This window comes from Dipodomys merriami, unplaced genomic scaffold, assembly GCF_024711535.1.
Source record: "Dipodomys merriami isolate MVZ:Mamm:240054 unplaced genomic scaffold, mDipMer1.0.p SCAF_217, whole genome shotgun sequence".
Taxonomy (NCBI): Eukaryota; Metazoa; Chordata; class Mammalia; order Rodentia; family Heteromyidae; genus Dipodomys; species Dipodomys merriami.
The window spans coordinates 284,073-290,000 of NW_027203571.1; the positions used below are offsets into that span (position 1 = coordinate 284,073).

Below are 5,928 nucleotides of genomic sequence, written 5' to 3' on the forward strand. Positions count from 1 at the left end.
ACAATCATAATAAATGAACAGTGTACACATTTTATCTGACTACCAAGAAAGATGAATTCAGTCTTTGATCTGGCTGGTATTTTTAGCCAAAGTTAAGGGGCTTCTCTTGATGTTCCCCTACACCTCTCCTTCTCTCCTTTATCTGTCCAGCCTTCGGTTGTAGGACAGAATTCGGATCATACCCCTGGATGTGACCTTAAGTACCCTCCCCCATCCACCTTCCTTGGGGTCAGGATACTGGATGCACTTCCTGCTGGGAGGATGAGGCACTGCAGAGAGGAGGGTAGGTATCCCCGACACTTACACACACACACACACACACACACACACACACACACACACACACACACACACACACATACCCTAAGGCCAACTCAAACTAGCCTTTTCCAAAGACACTTTAGTGACACAGCTCCTGATCCACAGCCCACATCCAGAATGAGAAGGCCACCTTGGGTTCCAGCCACATGGGGATGATGGGCCATCTCTTCCAGCACCCATTCAAACAGTTCCAGTTCCAGAGAGAGAGAAAGAGGAGGGAGAGAGAGAGAGAGAGAAAGAGAGAGAGAGAGAGAGAGAGAGAGAGAGAGAGAGAGAGAGAGAGAGAGAGAGAGAGAGAATGAGACAGACAGACAGACAGACAGACAGACAGACAGAGAGGCAGAGACAGCGAGAGACAGACAGAGAGGGAGAGGGAGAGGGAGAGGGAGAGAGAGAGAGGGCCAGAATTACACTTAAGCCAGTTGCTGGTGACTCAGGCCTATAATCCTAACTACACAGGAGGCTGAGATGTGAAGATCATGGTTCATGGGTGGCCAGGGCAGAAACATCTGTGAGACTCTTATCCTCAAAGAACCTCAAGAAAAATGGAAAAGTCATTGTGTCTCATGAGGTAGAGCGCTAGCCTTGACCTGAGGAGCTTGGGGACAGCATCCAGGCCCAGAATTCAAACCCCACGAATGACAAGAAGTGGACTTGTCACCACAAGAAGTGGACTGAATAACACCCACTGTCCTAAGGAGAAAGGCAGAGAAGTCAGGCTGAGCTTCCTGTCAGCTGGGGGTTATGAGTAGTTCACCCAGCTTCTCCTTCCTCATGGGTATAGAGTAATGATTAAAGAGCCATATTTTGTTTCATAATCCCACACGTGTTGCATGATTAATAACAGGCCCCATCTGAGCCCTTTCCGAGTAACTTCCTGTCATATGCTCACAGAATTGCTGACAACCGTATCTGACAGCCGCGCCATTTGTGGCTGGCCCTGCTCAGGAGATCCCTCTGTATAAGTTCCTTATTTTTCTCACAACTCTCCCGTGAGGAGACTGAGGTCCGATGGTTGACGTCCAACCCAGAGCTTCACCTGGGTTCAAGAATCAGCTGCCGAGGACTAAGAGTTTGGGACAATCCATCGAAACCAATGACTGAGCATGGCACTAATGCCTACCATCCCAACCTGCCCCCCCCAACACACATCCACAGTCCTTTGCAGGAAAAGATATTGTACTTTCTTTTTGTTGGTTGTGACGCTTGAACTTTGGGCCTGGGTGCTGTTCTGGAGCTCCTCAGCTCAAGGCCAGCACTCTACTACTTGAGCCACAACACCACTTCTGGTTTTCTGGTGCTTTGTTGGAGAGAAGAGTCTGAGGGTCTTTCCTGCCCAAGCTTGCTTTGAACCGTAATCTTCAGATCTCAGCTCCTGAGTCCTTAGAATGACAGCCATTAGCCACTGGCACCCGGCCAAAGATGCTTTTCCATTCCTGTCATCCTATCCCCTCAGGAGGCTGAGATCTGTTGCCTGCAGTTGGATGCCACCCTTGGCAGCAAAGTCCATGAGCACTCTTATCTCCATCTAAATACCCAAAAACCTTGCAAGTGGAGCTGTGGCTCAAATGGCAGAGGGCTAGCTTTGAGCATAAAACAACAGATGACACCCAGGCCCTAGTTTTAAGCTTTTTCTAGCACAGACCCACCCAAGAAAGGGAAGCAGGTGTGCACATAGGAGCTCAAAGCTCACAAATAATACTCAAGACTCACAGAATAGATTCCATCCTGCTCTGATTGTCTGGATTCTATGTCCTAGATCACAGTAGTCTTAGATGGGACTGACCAGGCACCAAGTCAGGATGGTCAAGTACAATCTAATACTGAGGATCCCGTGACCTCATCAAGGACTCAAGATTGTCCCGACCGCCTCGACCAGAAAGGAAGACGCAACACCGAGCTCTTCTCTCTGCAGTTTATTCAGGACCTTTGAGTAATCTTCTGACCCCAACCATGGGGAGAATTTCCCACAGCCTTAAGTACCCGCTGGGTAGCCAACCCTGATATGCCACTTGGGAACCACCAATAGGTTCAGGTGCACGGAAGCAAGTCAGATTCTTTGCCTTAGCCATATAAGGAGTTGTTTACCACAGAGAGCACTCGCCATCGGGAAGTCGGAGGGCGGAAGCTGGCGCCATCTTTCAGGTGCGGCAGCAAGCAGCTCTCTACAGTTCCACCTTTTTGATTTCGCAACAGGCAAGAGTAGAGGTCTGATCTCTGTGGAAGAAATTTGGGACATTGTCCCAAATTTGGGACATTATCCACTCGAATCATTACCAGACCAGTCCGATACCTTTTTACAGAGGTGGGACTTAGGGTATCAACCCACATGCAATCAGACATGCTCTTCTTGGGGCCCACAACCTCAGAGGACCCCAAGTGAAGTGCTCAAGCCTCGCATCCTGTGCTCAAAAAAGGCCAGTCTTATCAAGCCATACATGGGGGGACTGTCTTGCTCCAATGGCTGTAAAGGCTTGGATAATCATGGCTGCACTGCGACGCTGAGAAACTCTAATTTGGCAAATGCACCACAGACATAACAAGGAGGCTAATAACAGGAGGCCTGTCAGGGCTCCCAAACCCGCCCACTCCTTAAGATGATTCATAGCAGCGGAGATCCATGAAGATAACCCCTCCGCCAATCCGGCATCCAATCAGGTCGAGTTCACCATGACAATGGCAACCCTGAACTGTTCCATCAGGCTGTCGAACTCCCCAGTTCAATTACCTAAAAGATAACTAGACAACTGTTTAGACAACTTTGCAGCATTTTTTGAATAGGTCTTTTCCTGGGCCTGAACTCTGGGCCTGGGCACTGTCCCTCAGCTCTTCAGCTCAAGGCCAGCGCTCTACCACTTGAGCCACAGTGCCACTTCCGGCTTTTTTCATTTTGATTATGTGGTGCTGAGGAATCAAACCCAGGGCCTCAGACATGCAAGGCAAGTGCTCTACCACTGAGTCACCTTCCCAGCCCCTTACTTTCCCAGCCCCCTACTTTCCCAGCCCCTTCCGATCTTTCTTCCTGCAGCATTTCTAGGGCAGCCTGACCATTCTCCACTGCCTCACTGCAGCGCTGGTCCTCAAGACAGCCTCTTATCAGTTTCCATATTGGTCTCACTCCACTCTTAAGCGTTCCTTGTTCAGAGGCAAAATCTAGGTCCCTCCCTAGTTTCTCCCAAGAGGTCACCGTGAGACTTCCGGAGACAGTGAACCCCGGGGCAATGATGTCACATTCATCCAAAAATCTCTCTAAAGTTCTCGTTTCTACTTTTAACTTCTTTGAGTGCAGCAGCTCATTGAGAGCCAAAAAAATTGGGTGCGAAGAAGAAGCACCCATGTTTTAAAAATCTTAACCTGGTAAACAATCTTTTACTTTCACTTTTGGCTACTCTATTGACTAGCCCCGGGTTCTCTCTCTCTCTTTATCTACCGAGAAGAGCAAAAATCCCCCCGCTCTTGTCGCGGATTCCCCCTTTACCTGGGAACTTACCCCCGCTATTGTCTTGGATTTCCCCTTTACCTGGGAACTTACTGGTGCACCACCCTGACCACAGAGAGTTCTGAGTCCCCGTTGGGGTTATGGCTGAATCCCCGTACGGGCCACCACCTGTCCCGACCACCTCGACCAGCAAGGAAGACAAGACACCGAGCTCTTCTCTCTGCAGTTTATTCAGGACCTTTGAGTAATCTTCTGACCCCAACCCCGGGGAGAATTTCCCACAGCCTTAAGTACCCGCTGGGTAGCCAACCCTGATACGCCTCTTGGGAACCACCAATAGGTTCAGGTGCACAGAAGCAAGCCAGATTCTTTGCCTTAGCCATATAAGGAGTTGTTTACCACAGAGAGCACTCGTCATCGGAAAGGCGGAGGGCGGAAGCCAGCGCCATCTTTCAGGTATGGCTGCACACAACTCTCTACACAAGATCTCACTGTCCTGCATCGACACTGGGCAGGCAAGTGAGGTCTAGTTATCCAACCACAAGTTATGGGAATGAAAGGATTTCTTGGCCAAGGGATGCAGACTGGAGGGCTCTCAGTCTCTCTCTCTAAGGAGGGAGAAAAGGGCCGATCCATCCCAGGAATGTTCCTGGGTTGTGAGTATCCTCAATCAAACAACACTGCTCAGAGTCAGTGCCTCTGTTTTTTGCACCAGCCTCTACCCAGCCCTGCCCCACTTACAATCGGCCCTCTCTGAATGCCAGATCTGCCATCTGGACTAAAGGCTGAGCCAGCAAAGTGACCCACCTCTGCCTCTGAGAATGGCAGTCACAGGGCCCTAGAGTCCCCTAGAGGAAGTCTCGGGGCAACAAGGTCTAACTCCAGCCCTCATTCTCTGGCTGTCCTGTGCCATTGGCACACTCACGTCTGTCTCTGGTCAAGGAATGAACACCGGGGGTGTCATCTTCAGATAGAGCCAGCAATAATCCCAGTCCCCAAGGATGTACCGCACAGGCATCCCGCAGTGGATGACAGCCAGCTTGTCAATAGTGAAACCAAAGTGCCAGGATTTTTAACAGCCATGTGGCTCGGTCGAAGGCTCTATCACTGATGGTCTAGGTTGTCAGGTGAGGTCATGGCTCCAATGGCCTGACACACCTGACCTGGGATGGTCCTCCCTCTTCATCTTCCTGTTTATACATTGCCCCCCTCCTCTTGACACTCCCTCAGCCTATACCTCCCTATTCCTTGGACACTTTCTTCTTATCTGACCAGAAAATAAACTCGGAGGGCCTGCGGAGACTGAAATTTGGTAACACATCCTGAGCCCTAAGGTCTACCCGAGGCTGTTTCCCTCTGCAGTCGGTGAACACACAGCTCCTGGATGTCATGAAGTTGCTGAGAGGTCAATGGCTTTGTCCTACATACTGGCTTTAGGCTCTGAAACTGTCCCCACAGTGAATGGTTGGCTCCCTTGATCCAGGGACTCCAAACCAAGGCTTGCATGTTCCGTTCTTCCTTCCTTTCCTCCTTTTCTCCCTCCATCCTTCCCTCCTCTCTTTCTCTTTCCTTTCTTTGTGTCACTTCTGGGCCTTGAATTCAGATCCGGGTGCTGTCTCTGAGCCTTTTTACTCAAGGCCAACAGTCTAGAGTTTGAGCCACTCATCCATTTCTGGCATTTTTTTTTGGTTGTTTGTTGGAGATAAGAGTCTTACAGGTGGGCTGGGAAGGTGGTTCAGTGGTAGAGAGCTTGCCTTGCATGCTCAAGGCCCTGGGTTCGATTCCTCAGCACCACATAAGAAAAAAGAAAAAAGCCGGAACTGGTGCTGTGGCTCAAGTGGTAGAGCGCTAGCCTTGAGCTGAAGAGCTGAGGGACGGCACCCAGGCCCAGAGTTCAGGCCCCACGACCGGACGCCCCCCCCCCCAAAAAAAAAGAGTCTTACAGGCTTTTCTGCCTGGGTATTAAGTCTCAGTCCTCCTATTTCAGCCTTCTAAGTAGCTAGGATGTCAGGTGTGAAGCACCGGCATCCAGCTCAAATCAAGATTTCTCCATGTGCTGTGGAACCGGCATTGGAACCTTTCATTGTCTATGACCGCCTGGACCTGGCACACACACTGTAACGGTTTGTTGGACAAATAAATGAGCATCTCTCTATGACAATATTACA

General features: G+C 50.1%; 1 pseudogene; it reads right to left on the reverse strand.

The window, feature by feature from the left end:
• Positions 1 to 374: 374 nt before the first annotated feature.
• LOC138834494 (MTRF1L release factor glutamine methyltransferase-like) overlaps positions 375 to 5,928 on the reverse strand; it is a 5,919-nt pseudogene continuing 365 nt past the window's right edge.